At 40.4% G+C, this 18,662-nt stretch overlaps 2 protein-coding genes across 3 annotated transcripts in view; one reads left to right on the top strand and one right to left on the bottom strand.

The window, feature by feature from the left end:
* The window catches only part of LOC131467656 (phospholipid phosphatase-related protein type 5-like), a 43,373-nt gene extending 42,353 nt beyond the window's left edge, over nucleotides 1-1,020 (bottom strand). For both annotated transcript variants that reach the window (XM_058641682.1, XM_058641681.1), the window contains exon 1: nucleotides 398-1,020. The gene's annotated coding sequence lies outside the window, so the exon portion shown is untranslated. The remainder of the gene's footprint in view (nucleotides 1-397) is intronic.
* A 6,331-nt stretch (nucleotides 1,021-7,351) lies between these two features.
* palm3 (paralemmin 3) overlaps nucleotides 7,352-18,662 on the top strand; it is a 32,290-nt gene continuing 20,979 nt past the window's right edge. Inside the window, exon 1 of the mRNA XM_058640565.1 lies at nucleotides 7,352-7,804. The gene's annotated coding sequence lies outside the window, so the exon portion shown is untranslated. The remainder of the gene's footprint in view (nucleotides 7,805-18,662) is intronic.

Here is an 18,662-nt window from a genome sequence, read left to right as displayed (position 1 = left end):
GCACACACACACACAAATAAGCAGACACATGATTTTCTGATGTTAGATCAATGTCTGGTGAATATTCCAATATTTATTGCATGTCAGGTAGAATGTCTGTCCAACAAGTGATGCCACACAGTTGATGCGTGTGTGTGTGTGCGTGTGTGTGTGGGTGCGTGCGTGTGTGTGTGTGACAGGGGGAGAGAAACGGGGTGAATTCCTGCTGTGCTGCACCTCTGGTTCAATAATGTGGGTCATAGAGATGTACATTCATACTCCCTTACAGTACATATTCTCTCTATGTCTCTGTCTCACACACACACACACACACACACATGCACAATCTTTGAGATCTTTCGCCCAAAGAATCAGAAGAAAAACAACAGGATAGTATCTGACATGAGCAAAAACTCACCTTAAATCTTTGTATGTTGCAAGCAGTGCAGCTTCACAGTGACCAGCGTCTCTTGTCTCTAGGAGGATGTACTCCTGCAGTGTACTCCCATTCTGTGGGTTTTGCTGTGGTCACAGCTCCACTTCTCTCTCTCTTTCTTCCCCTCTTCTCCTCTTTGCATCTATTTCAAAGCAAAACCACCTCTCACTTCCTCCACGCCGTCACCCAGAAATCCTCTGCGCTGAGTGTGAATAGAGAGAGCGAAAGAGAGCTTGCCCGCTCCCGAGCACCCCCCCCCCCACACACACACACACACACAGTCTCCAGCCAGCCCAGTCTATATCTGTCTGTACTCTGCCGCTAGGTCGCCGAGCTGAATATGATGATCTTCAATAGCACTTCAAGGCTAATTAGTCAAGTGAGGGGGATCTACGGGCTTTGGTGAGCGAAGCTGCTCAGTGCATTTGCAAGTGAATATGAGGAGAGGAAGAGGAGGAGGAGGAGGAGAGAGAGAGAGAGAGAGAGAGAGCTGTGAGCATGGGTGTGAGTGTGAGTGTAAGAAAAAGAGGGAAAGGCAAAGAGGAGGAGGAGGAGGAAAACACAGAGGGTGAGAAGAGGGAATAAGAAAATGAAACAGCAGGAGCAGCGATTGAAAGCAGAAGAGAGTGAGAGTGAGATAGAGAGCAGGAGAGAGAGAGAGAGAGAGCGAGTAGGAGGGAATCAATGTGTGTCAGAGACTGAGGCAACACACTGGCTAATGTGGCAGATGCTGTACACTTTGGTACCCCAGAAAAAGGCTTTGATACTGGCATCCGTGGGCTCTGTGAGTCCACAGGTGTATGCGTGTGTGTGTGTGTGTGTGAGTGCGTGAGTGTGTGAGTGTGTCAAAGCAGGGGAGAAAAAGTCCCAACTCATCTGAAGGTATAGTGTTTTGTCTTTGTGTACCGGGCTCAGGTGAGCTGGGACTACAGTGCAGGACAGTAGACAGTATGTTAATGATGCACTGTCAAGAGCAAAAGTGGGACGCATCCCATACGTGGCCCTATGTGGGTCAGAGGCCCTCAGGTGCAAGCTCACCGCATAGCTTTTGGCTGTGTGTGTGTGTGTGTGTGTAGGTGCACACAGCTGTGTAATGGCATAAGTTTTCTTTAAACAAATGCTCTTCCTCCCTCAGGGCAAACACAGGGACAGTGTGTGTGTGTGTGTGTGTGTGTGTGTTCCTTAGACATGTGAGTGTTGTCATGGGATGTTTTGACAGGCCGCAGTGGCACCAGTGGACTGCTGGACACAGTGAAATTCCCCAAAGGCTCTGCCACACAGGTCTGTGTTTGCTGTGGACTGCAGCCAGCGGGTATTATTGACCTTTAAGCCAGTTGAAAGTATGAAAGGATCAATTCCACGTACAAGTTGTTTATCAAGTGTTACATCGAGCCTCTCGTCTTACACTCAATCCCTTTACATTATCTCTTCCCATATTACAACCAACAAAATATTGTTCAACAAGTATCATCATATCTGCTTTTACTTTAGCAGTTTAGCAGGTTGTGTGTACAGCTATGGTGAAAAAATAAAGAATAATATCTCTCTTTTTTAACCCTCTTTCTTATACTCACCTGTACAAGAAAGAGGGTTAAATAACTGCCCTGCAACTGTCTTGTTGCTACACTCACACGGATCAGTCACAGCTGGTGAGAGACTACAGACCACTCACGGTAAAGTGTCTTTCTTACAGTGCAGTGGCTAAAATCACGTGGTGTCACACATGTCATAGTTCCCATGGTAACTCGGGCATTCATAGAGAAAATAATGAGCAAGGAAATTCACATACGCAGAAATAACACACACACACACACACACACACACACACACACACACACACACAGAGGGGAAAAAAAGGACCTTTAAAACCCACATATACAATGTAGATGAGACAAGTGCTGCACAAAATGTGGCCTTGCTCACGAACCAATGAATTCCCAAACTTGAGTAAAGCAATCTGAGATAAAGTTCAGTTACAGCATGACAATCTGAATGCCACCATTATTACTCGTTCTTTAATAAAGAAAGAGAAGAGAAAGCGAAATGGTAGCTGGGCATATTTCACCGATGCAAGGGTTTGATGTAACCTGTTTCAACAAGGACATGGAGACAACTGCAGTATATTTCAGAGTGTATATTAATATCCGTCTTTTACAGCCTCCCAAAGGACATCTATATTATCCGACCCATCGTATTAACTTCTAGCCTGCTGGTGTGCAGACTCTTGAGTTGATGATGTAGAAATAGAAGTGGCATTTGACACTAGAAAAAGGAAAATAGTAGTGCTGTCACACACACACACACACACACACGTGCACCTTTTCCTCTTTATTCTAAAAGGCATAATATGATACGATACAATACAAAAATACTTATATTGTCAGAATGTGCCTGAAATATGGCTACAGACATTAACCCTTAGTGCTCACATTGCATACTGTGCACATCTGTGCTGCAGGTGCACCCTTGGTGAACTGCTCTGGCATAATACATAAGTCCTTATATGGACATCCTGGGTGTGTGTTTTATAGGTCACATATTCAGGCTTTAAAAAATTCATTTTTTTTCCATCCTTTTATGTGTTGTTGAGACAAAGTTGATGATTAATTTATATACAATAGTGACATGAAGTAACAAAATAGAGAGATATCTCTTTTCTTCACATAAACTGTGACATATTTACGTTTTTCTCAGGTTTGTTTATGTAATGGGTGAAAATAGTTGTTTTTTTGGTCTAGGTTGTGCTGAAATAAAGGACATAAGACACTATATTGCATATTATTATAGCCTCATGTGTATATTGTACGTTTAAACATAGTAGTGGAACATGTCCTAAGGGTTAAACATTACAATTGCCCAGGAATGACACATATGTCCCATAACTTAATGTTGATTCATACTCATATGCTATGTCATGCTCTGCCACAGCAGCCAAGGTGTTTCAGTAAAAAGCTAGGACTGTACATTATCAATGCAGCATGAAATGACAGACGCACAAAAAAACAGTTGGTTTGTGTCTGTCAACTTACATTGACAACTATGTACTCACTGCTACTATTAACCAAGCTTTTCACTGTCCCTAACTTTAAACTAACTCATATCTCTCCTTACGTCTGATCACACCAGAGCACCATCACACAATTATCAGTAAGTAAAAGCCACAGCTGGTCACTGTTATAAAGTATAAGTAAAGGTCTGCAGATTTTAGTTCTCCCCTCACCCCTCTCTTTCCCACCAGGGTCAGGGAACTACGGTGGCCTTCACATACCAGAGGAGATGTTGTTCTTCTTCATTTGCACGGTAAACTTCTGCTTTAAAATACAAAATGCACGCTCTGGCTCATGGTTTGTCCATTTGGTGTTTTTTTTTTTTTTATCCTTGTACATAGTTTTAATAAAGTTTTAGTGGGACAAGTTTATTACATTTTCTTAAGATAGTTAGATTGCTCTGAATGGGACTGCATATAAAATCCGTAACAAAGACTTCTGACTGACTTTCGTACTGTAACACAAGGTTCCTGGCCGAAAATATAAATCAAAAGCTCATTGTAAGGCTTCAAATACCAACTGAGTTTTATTCTAAAGCAATCATACAAACACACAAATGGGTAGTATATTTCATTTCTGCCCTTCTGTGACCATCCAGGCATGTGTACTTCTCATTACCGTAACTCCTATGGACTGGCGCTCTGTCCAGGGTGTGACCCCGCCTTTCGCCCCAGGTCAGCTGAGATTGTTCACAGCACCCCCCCCCCCCACGACCCTCATGTGGAGGATAAAGCGTTACAAAAACGGATGGATGGGTACAGGAAAGCAGACATACTTGTCATTACCGTAGCCCTCAGGACTTCTGCGGAACGACCGTCCAATCACAGACGAGATTCACCGGCGTACCACGCGTCTGTGACGTCAGCTTCTCAGTACCGTAATTCCTAAATGGTTGAATAACTGCCAGACATCGAAAGTGAAAGTTGGATCTTGGAAAAAGGGGCAGAAACACTCACAGTAAGAGGGTTTGAACTGTGACACACTGGACCTTTTTGGCTGCAATGTGAAGAATCCCTGAATACTGACAGTGCTTGCTCTCTGTTACGTATGAAAAATACAGTACACGTACATTTTTCATTCAATCATTTTTTTTTCACCCCAGCTTTGTATACATAGAGGCACAAACAAAGAGTGAAATGGAGCTCTTTCTACATTATGCTCCACAGGCACACACGCAGCCAAACAAAGAGCAGTGTATAGAAGGTGCTGATTCTCATCCACATGAACACAGACACAAAATCACAAGCACTATTGTTCAGGAAATGCTGCTTTGCTAACAAAATACACTCACACACACACACACACACACACAGACAACAGACTGAGATACTACTCGGTAAAGTCTGTGGGCTACGAGCTGGTTCTTCATGTGAACCTCGCTCTCTTGTCGCGGGGAATCAGAAGTAGGCCGAGTCAGTGGATGTGCTCATTTCATACACTAACACCGTGGATCACAGCCAAGGACTTTCTTCCTTCAAAACGCCATGCTGGGGAATTTCAGACATAAAGAATTAATCAGATTTTTTGCAAAGTGGGATTATAAAGCAGACACAGAACAGGTCATTGAAACTGTGTACTGACCATCTTTAAAGATGCTGATACACTAGAACTCTGTGTGGTGATAACCTAGTTTTCTAAAGTAAAAATGAGTAAAATAAACTTGAAAATAGTGCAGCCTAGTTTTAATTGTTAGACCTATGAAGCAGCTGAATGATCACTTTTTCACTGATTAGTTAAAGCTCATAAACCAAACCTTTTTTTTACCCTTACCACTCCAGGGTCAGCACAGCTAAAATATGATAAAAAATAAAGGTAACAAGGTGAATATCAAGGAGGCTGAACTTGTATGTAAAAGTGTGACAGCAGATTTGGGTGAGTATGGGTACACTTAAAGCAACGTGATATTCCCCATAAATCTAACTGAAGGAAAAGTGCCAAACCACTGAAGATGTAATCAAACCCACTGTTCAGTTATGAATACATGGGGTGAAACTATATTTATCTCGGACTTTTGACGAACAAAGCCTCTCATACTGTACGACTTACTGGACAGCTAAAAAACATTGCCTAACCCTCCTTTACACCAACTGGTGGCCTTCAAATGTGGGAAATGATGCCACTGGACTTTTTTTGCATTTTAAGCTTCCGCCTCAAAGCTTGAAACTTATCTTACTTTATCTTAAGCAATTATTCACTTTAATATGTATAAATAAATACAAACTATAGTGCATAACTTTTAACCCTTTAACACCTAAGCCTCAACATGTCCGTCTGAACTTTTTTTTGCTTATTTTAACAATAAAAGGGCCAGAATATGTCTTGTGTCTTGCTTTTGCCCATATTTCCAGAATAACTTTCAATATCTGGCAGTTATTTACAATTGACTGTGTGTTAAAATAGTATATTAACAATTTAAAATGAAGAAAAACAAAAGGTTTTATTTAGAAAAAACACCATAGTGGTACATGAACATCAGAGTTTGTGTGTTAAATTTGAAATTTGAACAGTATAAAACATGTTTAAAATTACATTTGTTACTTATGTCTTATTATGACAGGCAAAAATGGAAACTATGCACGGGCATTTTTCCAACTCTCTCCTCTCTGGTGAAAACTAGAGAAAAATGACCATAATAACCACATGTTGACTTTGACTTGTGACCTCTCAGCTTTCAGAAACTGTTGGAATTTTTCCGATTAATTACAGTAATGTGTTAAAGGGTTAAATATAAACAAATGTCCATGACGTTCCAGTTGTGTTACCCTGTTATCCTGTTACTCTTCCCTTTCTGCTGCAATACACCAGGGAAGAGGTACGTGACTTTATCATGCCTAAATATTGTACTGTAGCTTCTTTATTTATATATTGTATTATGGTTTTTTTATTATTATTTTATTCATTTAGGGGAACAGTCACACACTTTTTGTGTTTCATGCACTTTTTGTTATGTTCTGCTTTCATGGCAGAGGGCAGTAATGTGAAGTGCTGGTGTAGTGGGCGAGTGTGATCTGGTATTATTGTGATTGTGCAGCATGTAATGGCTTTGGCATTTAGGTGAGGGAGATTTGGAGTGTGGAGGCCTATGACCTTTGAGGAAATATTGGTTGTTTTGTTGTTGGGATGTTCCAGTTTTTGATATTGTAAAAGCATGTAGAAAAATACATAATAACCAGTCGAACAATGCTTTTATAAAGCAGAAGGAGGACATTTATTTAGTAGTCTTTGAATGTCCTCTGTGTGTTGTCGATGATGGTTGGGTTGTTTTTCAGAGATTCAGGCATTTACATTATTCAATTAAATTAATCTTTATTTATCAGGGACAATGCAGTGAGTCCCTGTCTGGGCTTTTCAGAAATAAAAAGAGTATCACATGTACAGTAAAAATGACAATACTATAAGACAGTATAAACACAGTATATTGAGACCACATATTAAAAGTGGGTACAATCCTGTTTTGTTTTCAGCCAGTTCAGCCTGGTCCTTTACAGTGGACGGTTTTGAAATCTTTTACCAGTTTTAGTTCATTAGGCATTGAATTCCAGATGTGACTTCCTTTGATTGGAGAAAGCTGATTGCCCAAATGTGGGATATTTGACAGTTGCTATTGACTTGCAAAGCAAAGACCACTGAAGCTTTCAAAACTCAACCGTTTAAACTACAGCCTTCTAATTAGACACTGGCAGCTACACATTTTTACAGTAATTGTGGGTTCAATCGCCAGATTACAGGTCTTTTTGTTAGTTGGCGACAGCAGGAATCATCTCAACCTGTTGCTGTGGAGGGGAGCTGTTTGGCTGCTCTGCAGAGGAACAACAGGAAACATGAGGCTGCCTCTGCTTCTGCCTCTGCTGCTGCTGCTGTGAGGAGGAGGAGGAGGAGGAGAAGAGGAGGACTGCCCTCGCGGTAATGAGTGGAGTCAGGTAACCAACCACCGGTCAGACCCTCTCCATTCACCGACGGCTGCATAAACGCAGGGAGGCGACCCGAGCTTCTCCGTCACACTATCATATCTGTGCTTTCCCTCGTTGACGGAGTCGATGCCGCGACTTTCTTCCCCTCCTCTTTCTCTCTCCGCGCGCGCGCGCGCGTGTGTGTAGTCTGTTTAATAGTAGACCAGTAATAGTTTGGTGAACTCGAGGACGTGTCTGCCGGTGTTCATGTGACGAGTTTCGTGCTTCGTGAAGCTGCTTCAGCACAGAGGAACAATTCAGGTGTACAGCTCCACGAGTTCAGACGCTAGAGTCGTCCTCTGCCTCGGTTTTCTGGGTTTTCTGGATCTACTTTTCCCCTTCTCCCCTTTAACATTGGACTTGGAACATTTCACGAGGCCGAGCTTGAACAGGTAAGCGCATGTTGCCTTTTATTATATCGATTTTTTTTTTTTATTTTATTTTTTTTTTAACTGTGCTCTGCTTGAGTTTGAACAATGTTGTGGTGTACGTGGTCGGTGGTTGACACCTTTTGAAAGTGAGCCAAGTGGAGGAAATGAGCTGCAGTCAGAGACCCAGCAGCTACTGACTCCTCTGACCTCTGTGTGTCTGATCAGCACTGCCAACCAAACTGTTATTTTTTTAAAGGAGTAAAACTTGTATTTGACCCCATAAAGGCTACTTTCAAATTCTTGCACACCCTTGACACAGATAACAGTTGAACTATGTTTGTGTTTTTTTTATCTTAAAAACATACTTCTGTACACACATCTGTGACTTATATGCAAAAGCCTGCAACAGTTTGACAGTAGATGCAGAGTTGAAAACACTGAGGTTGTCCTCTGACAAGTCTATTGCTGCTGTTGCTGCTGCTGCTGCACACACACACACACACACACACACACACCATGCAGTCAGGATCTCAAGTTGATAAACCACACATTTGTTGTCTGACTCACAGTTTATGACTCACCTGCTTTGTGGCAAAAAAATATATACTGCTGCTTCATCACTTTTAACCTCAGCTTGACTGAGGAGCCAGTTTCTGACTTGCAACACATCAAACAAATGCTGCTCAGCATGCAGCACAGCATACTTTTTTTTTCACAAGCAAAGGTCCCAGCAGGAGTTCCTGACATGGCTCCTCTTCTGTCAGGCTGAGGAACTGAGGGCCTTGAGGCCACCATTCACAGGAGTGTTACTCACCTCTGGCTTAATTATTGTTTCTGGAAAGGGTGCATTCCTTGAATATTTGTTAACATGTTTCTGCCTATGGTTTCAAAGAGAATTTGCACATAGAGGATCACTCGGATTCCACTTCTGGTACAATACTGATCTCACAGCCTTCAGTATTTATTGACATTATCGATGTTAAAAGTCAGATTTTAGTTGGACTAAGACAATCATTTGGTTTTCTTAATGTCATGTAAACACATTAGTCTTAGTCAGACTAACATACCTGGATAATGCGATTCATAGTCCGATTACTGCATGTATACGATTAGTTGGACTGGAGTCAGACTTGGTGTTCTTGTGCATGCAATAACATTTGACCCAGAAGGAGACGACGTATAAACTGCAGTACTGTTGATCAGAAACCATACAGTGGTGGCGTCTTTTTTTGGACAACTCCGCAACCACAGGAGCCATGCTCGATTTAATTTATATCACGATTAACATGTACAGCAGGTACGAAACATACAGAACCACAGCACAATCCATCTCACCGTTCGACATACAGAAACTTAGAGACATACAGCTCCACCTGCGGAGGCCAATAAATCTCATTTTCAGCAAGTTCTCCGATTGCCTGACTTAGTCAGACTACGGCCTGTGCTCGATTAAACTGTGCATGTAAATGAGTCTGATACAGTCATTTAAGATGTTAACACATCCGTGCTGATGCATTTCAAAAGAACAATGCTCCAACTGTATAACAAATGTCGCGCAACATCCAAAAATGTTTTGACTGTTCAGTGAAGGATTTGTGAAATGTTGTCTTTTTGGGTAGTATTACATTTTACATTTTACTTTTTTGGTCCAGTGATTTTGACTATATCATCCCTAGTTCATCCCTGTTGAATACAAGTTAAGGCCATCTTGTCACAGAGCTTTTTATCCCTCTTAAATGTGATATTTTGCATGTAACTAAAGTGATTTGTGCACAGGGAATGAGCCAGATTGAAGGTAACTGAAAAGTAAGCCGCTGTCCTCATCTGTTGGCATGTTTCTTGTTGTTCAGCTGAAAGGTTTTTAGCTTTGCTGCATAACGAAATATAACATAAAGCTCAGGTGGACATGCTTGTCACTTCCTAAGCAGTTTGTTTTGGTTTTAGATGTGCAGAAAACTACCCAAATGTGCAAAAGGGTAGAGTAGGCGAGATAGCTGCTAAAGGCAGATCAAAGAACAGCTGAAACTGCGTGGTCGTCAGCACCACCAATCAGAGAGAGTTTTATCTTTTCAAATGCAGTTGAAGAGAACAAGAGGGAGTTGGACTCTGTCAAGGCGGAGGGAGATATTTTTTTTTTTAAGTGAAAGATAAAAGGACAGAGAAAAAAGCTTGGAGTGATGAAATCCACCAATTCTTTGCTTGGTAAATTGGGTGATGGATAGATTTCAGCAGGAGCACTGCTACATTTTACATTTCCATATTTCAACTGTTTTCATTGGTCACAGTTTAGAATACACGCTGTTAGTTTAAGCATCGCTTGATTAAGTAAACTTCCACCACATTGTGCTGCTGTGCAAGTGTGTCGGAGCTCCATTTTACACGGCCGCTATTTATATCACTGGTCTGTCTGTCATTGTATACGTCGCACAATTACACCACGCTCTAGGCTGTTATTATTATGGCTAAGCAGATTAGACTCCGGCAGTGGCGCAGACACAAATATGGTACACCTGGAAACGGATGATCAAGGCACTTGCCATCACGCAGGATAATATTTCTTTTGATGATAGAGAGCTTGTGTGCTGAGAGAACTCGAGTAATACTGTACTTTATACAAAGTGTAGGTTAGTGTTTTGCTTGCTCACCGCTTTAATGTTTTGGGAAAGAATGAAGCATGTAATGTACCAGAAGACAATATTTAATAGTAGTAGTATTTAATGTAGTCATTAGCATGTGCCTGGCTTTAAAACAAAATCTGCATACTACTCTCCATGTATTGCAACAACATGACCTCTTCTTGCTTTGTAAACACAGTAGTTCAGTCTCTAGATTAGTTAAATATGCAGGCTTTTAATGAAAGATATTTAGTCTCAGAGTCAACTATTGATGACCATTAGGGTTATTTACCTCAAGTCATTTTCTCAAATACCTTTTGAATACATTCATAGAACAGTTGCCTGATAAGTACATGAGAGCTCCTGAGCTAATTTAACTAATATGGAGACAACATCCCTAGTTTCCCCCTCTGCAACCTGTTGAGCTGGTGTTCTGCAGCTGCTTTTGAGTGTGGTATTCCTTTCATTTGCAATGATCTGTTGACTTAACGCCTCCAAAATCCTACCTGACATTTGGTGAGAGGAGGAGGAGGTGGAGCCGAGAAAAACATTTAGCTTCATGTTGTACACACATACCCTTCTTTTGACACGGGACAACAATGTATTAGTCAAACAGACGAGGCTTAGACAGTTAGGTAATACATTATGTTATGAAGGTAATGGTCGGACACTATAACTTCTTCAGCTTCTTGGCTTCCTTGTGTTTATCATTGTCTTACTTGTGAATATACAGTAGTGTGCAAAAGTCTCGGGGCACCTCCAGCTTTGTTGTTTTTATGTCAAATTCTGTGATCATTGGCATTTGGATTGGAATGATGTGACTGAAAGTTGGCCTTTTATTTTGGCAAGCTGTCACTGCGTTTTAGTATGTAATGCTCAAGCATGTCTTGTATAAACCTGGTGTAAAAGCTCTTTTTCACCGCAAATATTTCTAGACAAAGTAGAACAAACAGATTTTACATATAAAATTAATTTGGCTTTCACTCCAGGTTTGAGAGAGCTGGGGTCATGTCATTATTCAAGTGTAAGAGTAGGCCACACTATATACTTGACACTTTAACATGTAGAAGTTATGGGGTTTTCTTTCCAAGAAAAATGTGTTATTTTAAAAATGCAATCATGTTTCTTGTATTTTCTGGATGCGGTCCAAGAAAGTGGTGGATAAATCATTATACTGAATGGTCATTAAAAGCGTTGCTAAAACAACAAACCTAACGATGGCCTAAGACTTTAGCACAATACTGTACCTTTTGAGGTCTAGTCAGAGATTGCAGTCTCTGTAAAGAAAAATTATCTCTGCAGACTAGTGGCTTGTCAATTAGAAGCATTTTTTTTTCTTAGTCTCCAGTGATTTATTGCAAGACCGGACTGTACTAGAACTGCATTGGGGCCATTTATACACAGTATTTTGCATGCACAAATACATCATTTTAAATGGAGATGTGCATTTCGAATGCAGCGATTATTGACAGCAGGTCTTCTGACACTTGCGGCCAAGAAGTAGGCCAAACTGGTCTTTGAATCAGTTGGTCTGAAGAGAGGATGCACTCTGATACAAGTTTTTTTTTCCCATGCAAACATGGAGCAGCAAAGCTATTGTGAGGGAACTGCGAAGCTGCTTACCTATTTCTTTGTTATCATTTTTTTTTTTTGTTGAATGTATTCATTAATTCAGTGAGGCAGCAGCAATTGAGCCATCTCAACATCTCTCAGGTTAAGGAAGGGCATACGTAAGTCCACTTTTGTTGTGTGTATATTTTGTGAGAGATTTTGTGTTGTCACAGTCGAGCAAATCCAGAACATTATCTTATGTTACACATCCTTCCAAAGCTTCAGGTCATGTGTGACGTTGTCTTGTCAGTCAAATAGTAGAAAATGTTTTATGTTACGTAATTTTACAACCAATTTGAAAACACTGGATTACAGAGCCACTTTCTTTTTGGATACTCTGGTCTTTGACATTACATACTGCTTTTTGTTTCAAGTCTGATCTTATTTGGTTAATTTGACAGAATACCCAGGAAGGATTGACTGCCTCATATGCTCGAACTACTATAAGCAGTTCACATCTTCCTTTACTTCTTCTCCACTGACCAGTGTACACAGTATTTAGTCTGAGGTCAAAAACACAATACGCTACTAAAATGCACACCAAGCAGCTAAAGCCGTCTGTGTTGAGCGAATGCCCTTTGTCCTTTTGTAGTCATAAAGGTCTGGCCATTGGTGGTCACCATTATTTCACTGCCCCAGGTCAGGAGAAAACATGTTGACTCCCCTATGAATGAGTTAATATTCTTGGTTTAACATGTTCTGTTGCCATAGAGAGAAGAGGAATCCCTCTGTACCAGCCTGCTGAACCAGTTTCAGCCGCAGTGCTGCTATTGACTAAGTTATTGAAACCCCACAGTGTTGGGTCATGGGAACCCTTCTTGACCTTTAATGCTTTTACAAATGGCTGTTAGAGGAAGATTAGTTAAATGAACATTAGTTCTTTTCTAACTTCATTAAACGTCCCAGACAGATACAGTCGAGATCAGATAAACACAAACTGTGTTGTCTGGGTTTGTTTCCTAAGGGAGAGATGGCTCTTCCCCACTGACACCGAGTTAATTGCAATGGTGAAATCAAATCATTGCACATTAGTCTGTGATATTGTTTACGTTATGCTATTATCCTAATCCCAAACCATGAATAAGTCTTTGATACTTATTCCTAAATCCATACTACACAGCTGCACTTGCTGCGATTACTTAATTTATTTTGAGGTCATTTTGAATTTGAATCCCTCCTTCATCGTCACACCGGCTATAACATCAAGAGATTATGATGTGACTGTATTTAGTTTATTTAATAATGACCTGCAAATCAGTTTGTGTGTCCACAGTGATAATGAGAATGACTGAATGACTAGACTGTATCTATTTTTTTCTGAAAGTGACTCAAACAATGACGTTTAATGAATGCAGAGAGTTGGTTTTAATGTACCTAGAAAAGAATTTGTAACTGTCTGTGCAGTGTATTTGTCGTCCTGATGTGGAGTCCGATTTGGCTGTAGTGACTGCGCTACGAGGCCCCATGGCACACAGGACTACAGGCTTTTGACTGGATGACAATAGTGAAAATGAACCAAGACTGGATTACACCAGTTCTGCATTCCTTTCCAAACCTGTTTGAGAGACACAAATACACACATTCACACACTAATCCTGCACACATAGAGGCAGACTCATCACTGAAGCAAGCCAATGCATGTCTTTCACAGGCTTGTTCCGAGTGCAAAAAGAACACTCACTAACAAATATTTTGTTAACATGTGTACAGGGATGGTAAGAAAACTCATTAGGAGCAAGTCAAACAGCAGCAGTTGTGTCAAAAAAGGCCAACTCAGTCAAAGCATAACCAGTAGTACAACTGCATTTTTAACAATATAACTATAACAGTAACTTTTTATTGATAAATTCACATTTATTGAACTGTGGGAATGCCGCCTGACAAAACCTAGTTTGCATTAACACAGCTGGACCTCGTCCTAATACGCGGCATTGTGAGTGATTAAACCACGAAGCAGCACAAACAAAGAAACTTGCAGACATCAGTCTGAATGAAGCTCCGCAGTGACGGCACGCATCGCTGAGCAGAGTAAACAGAGCCAGTTTTGGTAAAGTGCTTCTGTTGGTTGAAAAGACTGGTTAAAGGTATGAACTGCATCTGTCCAAATCATATTTGATTTATCTCCAACTTACATCATCAATTCATAGATAAACTACTATACTAAATAAAATGTAACCGAAAAAGATGCATTGTCTAAGTACCCATGTTGACACTTTTTGTGTAGAGCAATAGAACAATATCAGTATACCCATGCAGAGTTTTTTTTAGCTACCATTACTCTGGTACCCCAATGGAAGGATACCGATAAATGGAAAGGTTTTGGTTGGTTATTTTGGTACTATTCCCAGTGGAAATGGAGATTCCACTTTAGCGTTAGGGAAGCATTATTGCTGGGATTCTGAGTGAATGTCTGCATGTGAGACTATGACAAAATGAAGGCTGGCACATGTGGTTTAGGATCCAAGTGTGAAGCTGATGTGTGTCGTTGAGCTTAGTTTCAGGAGGAGATGCAGGCTGAATGTTTGTCACTGCCTCACATCGTCTTGTCAGGACTTGTCAGAACAGGTGTCTTAAGCTCTGCTTACACTCTTCCCGTCTTGAAATTCACATTGTGTCATTGTTTAGACATTTCTGGTCCTTCATAGGATTCCAGTGCCATTTCCATGATGTGCCTGTGTCTTCTCTGACTCCTTTTTTCTTTCCATCTGCACATACTCATCCTTATATTTGCTCCCTGGTTTTCATGACCTCAGCTGTGAGGCTGGTGAGACAGGTCATTCTTGCACTGGATTTTTATCTCTTTTCCTCCTCGGTGTCATTTAATTACTTCAAACTTGGTTACAATTGCAGATACATGTTAGCATCAGATCGTGGCTCAGATCCACTGTTGTGTCTTTCCCATGAAGTGTGAGCTGGCCTGTAATCTCCACTTGTCTGCGAAGCATACCTTACACAACCTCTACATTCCACTTCAGTTTCAAAACCAGTGTTTATGCTCTTACAATCAGTGTTAATGTGTATGTCAAGTGTCGGTTTGTGGAGATAAAACTAAAGAGAAACACCAATGATTAAGTCAGACTGTCTCACAGGGTGGACATTTGATCACCTACTGTCCCCCTCTCTGAAGTCATTACTGAGCGGAGTGTGTACACTAATAGCAAGGCAGTAAACAAATGATTTGTCATTTTCCTAGTGCTGTCAAGGGGTTTCCCCTTGGCCAGCCTGCTGGACATGTATACTATTCAGTTTTAATGGGTTTCCTCCAAGTCCCTTGTACAGCCGACGTTTAAGCGCTGAACTGTTCCAGGACTTTCTGACAGAACAGGCCGACAGCACCTCTGTGCTATGAAACCACTTAAGTTCAATGGTTTGCACCATTGCTATGATGATTTGTTACTGTGTTGACTGAAGAATATGGCACAGCACTGTGCAGTGTGCAGCCTTGGTGAGCTGAGCTTGCATGTGCTGAGAGATCAAAGTTAAACCTAGCTGATCTTTAACAGCGTTGTGTCTTGTGATGAATGCCCATTGTACATTGAACGTGATCCTGGCTGTGAGCCGAAACGGATGCGTTACACACTAATCTCAATGTAAATAACACGATGAATAACTATTTTTGTCCAATTTAAATTACAACGTACAAAAGTGGTCATCTCAAAGTTTTAAGTTGTGGTTGATTCGACCACAGACCTGAATTGCTGGTAAAAGTAAAAAGTAGTAAAAGCCAGTTTGGTTTAATACTACAGGTCAGAGAATTTTACTCCAGCACAAACAACCTTTGTTGTTTATAAATGAGAGGCCAGGAAATAATTGGCCTTTTTGCAGATGTTATTGGGTTGTTATTATGAAGTTGCAGCTCTTCTACATGTACTTGCTGCTAATTGTAACTGCTTTTTTGTTCTGCTACCCATAGTGGTTCATTTCGGTGCTCACTGACAAATGGTCCACTCCATAGTAAAATTTAATGTGCATTTTGAGGGTACATTTTATTTATTTATTTATTGTGAAGCTGTAGCAGATTGAAGAGCAGTAACTCAGCCTTTATGCTGTTTGGAGTACAGCAAATATAAATAGAAACATTAAGGAATTGATTGTGACTTTAGAGACATTAAGTTTAGTTAAAAATCTTAAAGATGCAATTTCATTAGAATTATAATTACAGTAATAATTGATCAGATTTATTTGGTAAGTCCCAGACATATGGCACATCACACACTCAACAGCTAACGTTGTTATAAAATCAACAGAAAAGCATCTGCTGCGTCTGTTTGCACTGCACACAAACGCACTCCAGCAGTTTTTGATAAAGACGTCAGTCAGTAGTAATTGAATCCTCTATCTTAATACAAGCTGTGCACAATGGTGTTATAGTTTAATATATCACGTCACTAATTTAAACTAACTCTACATTTTCTTTTAATTTTCTAGAGTTTTTTTTTGAATGTGGGGTTAGAATCCAAAGTTTGAATCCAAGCAATAATGGAAGACTCCATGTCTAAAAATGAAAACAACCATGTAGAGAGGGAATCACACAAAGAGCCTAATACTGATGCTATGGTTTTGTTAGTCCTTTATTTATACAGGTGATCTTGTTGTGAGACACATGTCAATAGAGACCTGATCTGGACAACATATACAACACAGCATTATGGACAAACAGGACATTCAGTTTAGAATGTTTTGGTAGGATATATTGCTTAAACATGTTTATAAACATACAACCATAATATGTATTATAGTCACACAACATAATAACCTGTATTGGGTTTCTTTCATGTAACAAGAATGGAGGAACTTCCTTCATTGCAAAGCTGTTTTGTTTTTAAATGATGAGAAATGCAACAGTCATTATGTTCCACACAGAGTTACTCCACAGTTTGTTGGTTTACTGAATGGTTTTACTTCATGTTGACCATTTCTCAGTTGACCCATTATGTCACAGATGCACAAACAACTGAAGCATGAGGCTGGTTGGTAGCATGTGGAGCGCCATTATGTGTCTTTCTGTCATCCATTAACTTCAAAATGATAATTTATTTGGGCTGGCAGCATAAATTTGGTCTCATCAGTCCAAAACACACCATATTCCACCATGTTTTTCTTGCTCTTTTCTTCTTCTATGTACTGCAGGAGACTTCATGTTTACAAGCAGTAGTAATTCAAATCCCAGTGGCTTTACCTGTATGTGTTCTCCAGGTTCTCCGGGTTTTCTCCCACTGTTCAAAAACATGCAGATTTGGAGATTAGGCAACTTGGTCTTGGTGTGAATGGTTGTTTGTCTCTATGTGGCCCTGTGATGGACTGGCAACCTATCCAGGGTGAACCCCCGCCTTTCACCCTATGTCAGCTGGGATTGACACCAGTGCCCCGTGACCCTCATGTGGAGGATAAAAACAGTAGACAATTCATGAATGAAAGTCTGCTTCTAGTCGAACTAACACAAAATATCCTAACATACTGAACGTGGTCATCATTTGTTCACAGTTTGATTATACTATTCTGCATATTATTGTTTTACAGTAAGCCAGACTGGCTAATATAAACTTTATGGTGCAACGTCCTTCAGCGTCACCACGCATATGTTCTAGATGACCGTGTTAATCTCTGCAGCCTCTCTGCTGATTTGATGAACGGATGACAAGGTCACTACAAAGATATAACCATGCACGTCAGGTTTGGTCTTTTATTCAGCTTTATGACTGTGGAGCTGATTTATTTTTTTTGTCACCCAGGATTCTTCCTGACTTAATGTGTTTTATTGTGGACAGCAGCTGGTTGACACGGTGATCACGACCTTTTCCATATTGAGACACGCTCACAAGGCGATGCAAGTAGAGTGCAGCCATTAACCTTGATGTCACTCATGTGTTTGTTTAGCTTAGGAGCTAGTGATTGCACAAACGGTGTACTGACAGCGTGGCCTACGTCAGTACACAGAGTAAGGCACACCTGGTAGGTAAAGGTAATCTTACTAAGTCATAGTTTTCACGCCCAACCTGTTCAACACAAACTGCTGTATTTGCCTGTCATGCTATTCTTATCAGCTCTCATCTGATGCCAGAGAAGTTGTTATGATCCTGAAACTGTGTGAGGGCTAATCCTAGCCTAAAAGTCTTTAAAGCTGTGGTTTGTAATTTTTAATATTTTTAATATACAGTTTATTGTCGTCGCCTGCGTTGACACTGTCTCACTGCACACAGACTAATGCATAAGGAGAAAAGTGTGCGAGTAAATCAAAACAGCCTCATACAACAGCACTATGGCTGAAAATACCATGAAAAGTTGCAGAAGTGGATTCTACTGCTAAAAAAAAACCCTAAACCTGGATATTCTGTTGGAGTTCAGTCACATTCACGATTTTCTCCTCTCACAAAATGAATGTGATCATGCAGTATCGTGTGCTCTGCCAACAGTAACCTAAACTGTCTGTCTGTCCAGAACAAACAAAATTTCCAATCATTGCAAACAAAAAGAGTATTTTCAAACAAATAGAATACAATATTTTTGAATGGTTGAATCAATATTTTATTTTTGTATTTTAATTTTGTCTTTTATTTGTTTGTTCAATTCATTAAGTGTTGCATGCTTCTTCAAAAGTCAAAGTCAAACCCTGCTCTACAGTTCATTTGGACCATTAAAGATTCTTGGTATGT

Source organism: Solea solea, chromosome 10 (assembly GCF_958295425.1).
Source record: "Solea solea chromosome 10, fSolSol10.1, whole genome shotgun sequence".
Taxonomy (NCBI): Eukaryota; Metazoa; Chordata; class Actinopteri; order Pleuronectiformes; family Soleidae; genus Solea; species Solea solea.
The sequence above is the reverse complement of the archived record's forward strand: the minus strand, read 5'-3'. Positions and strand labels throughout refer to the sequence as shown.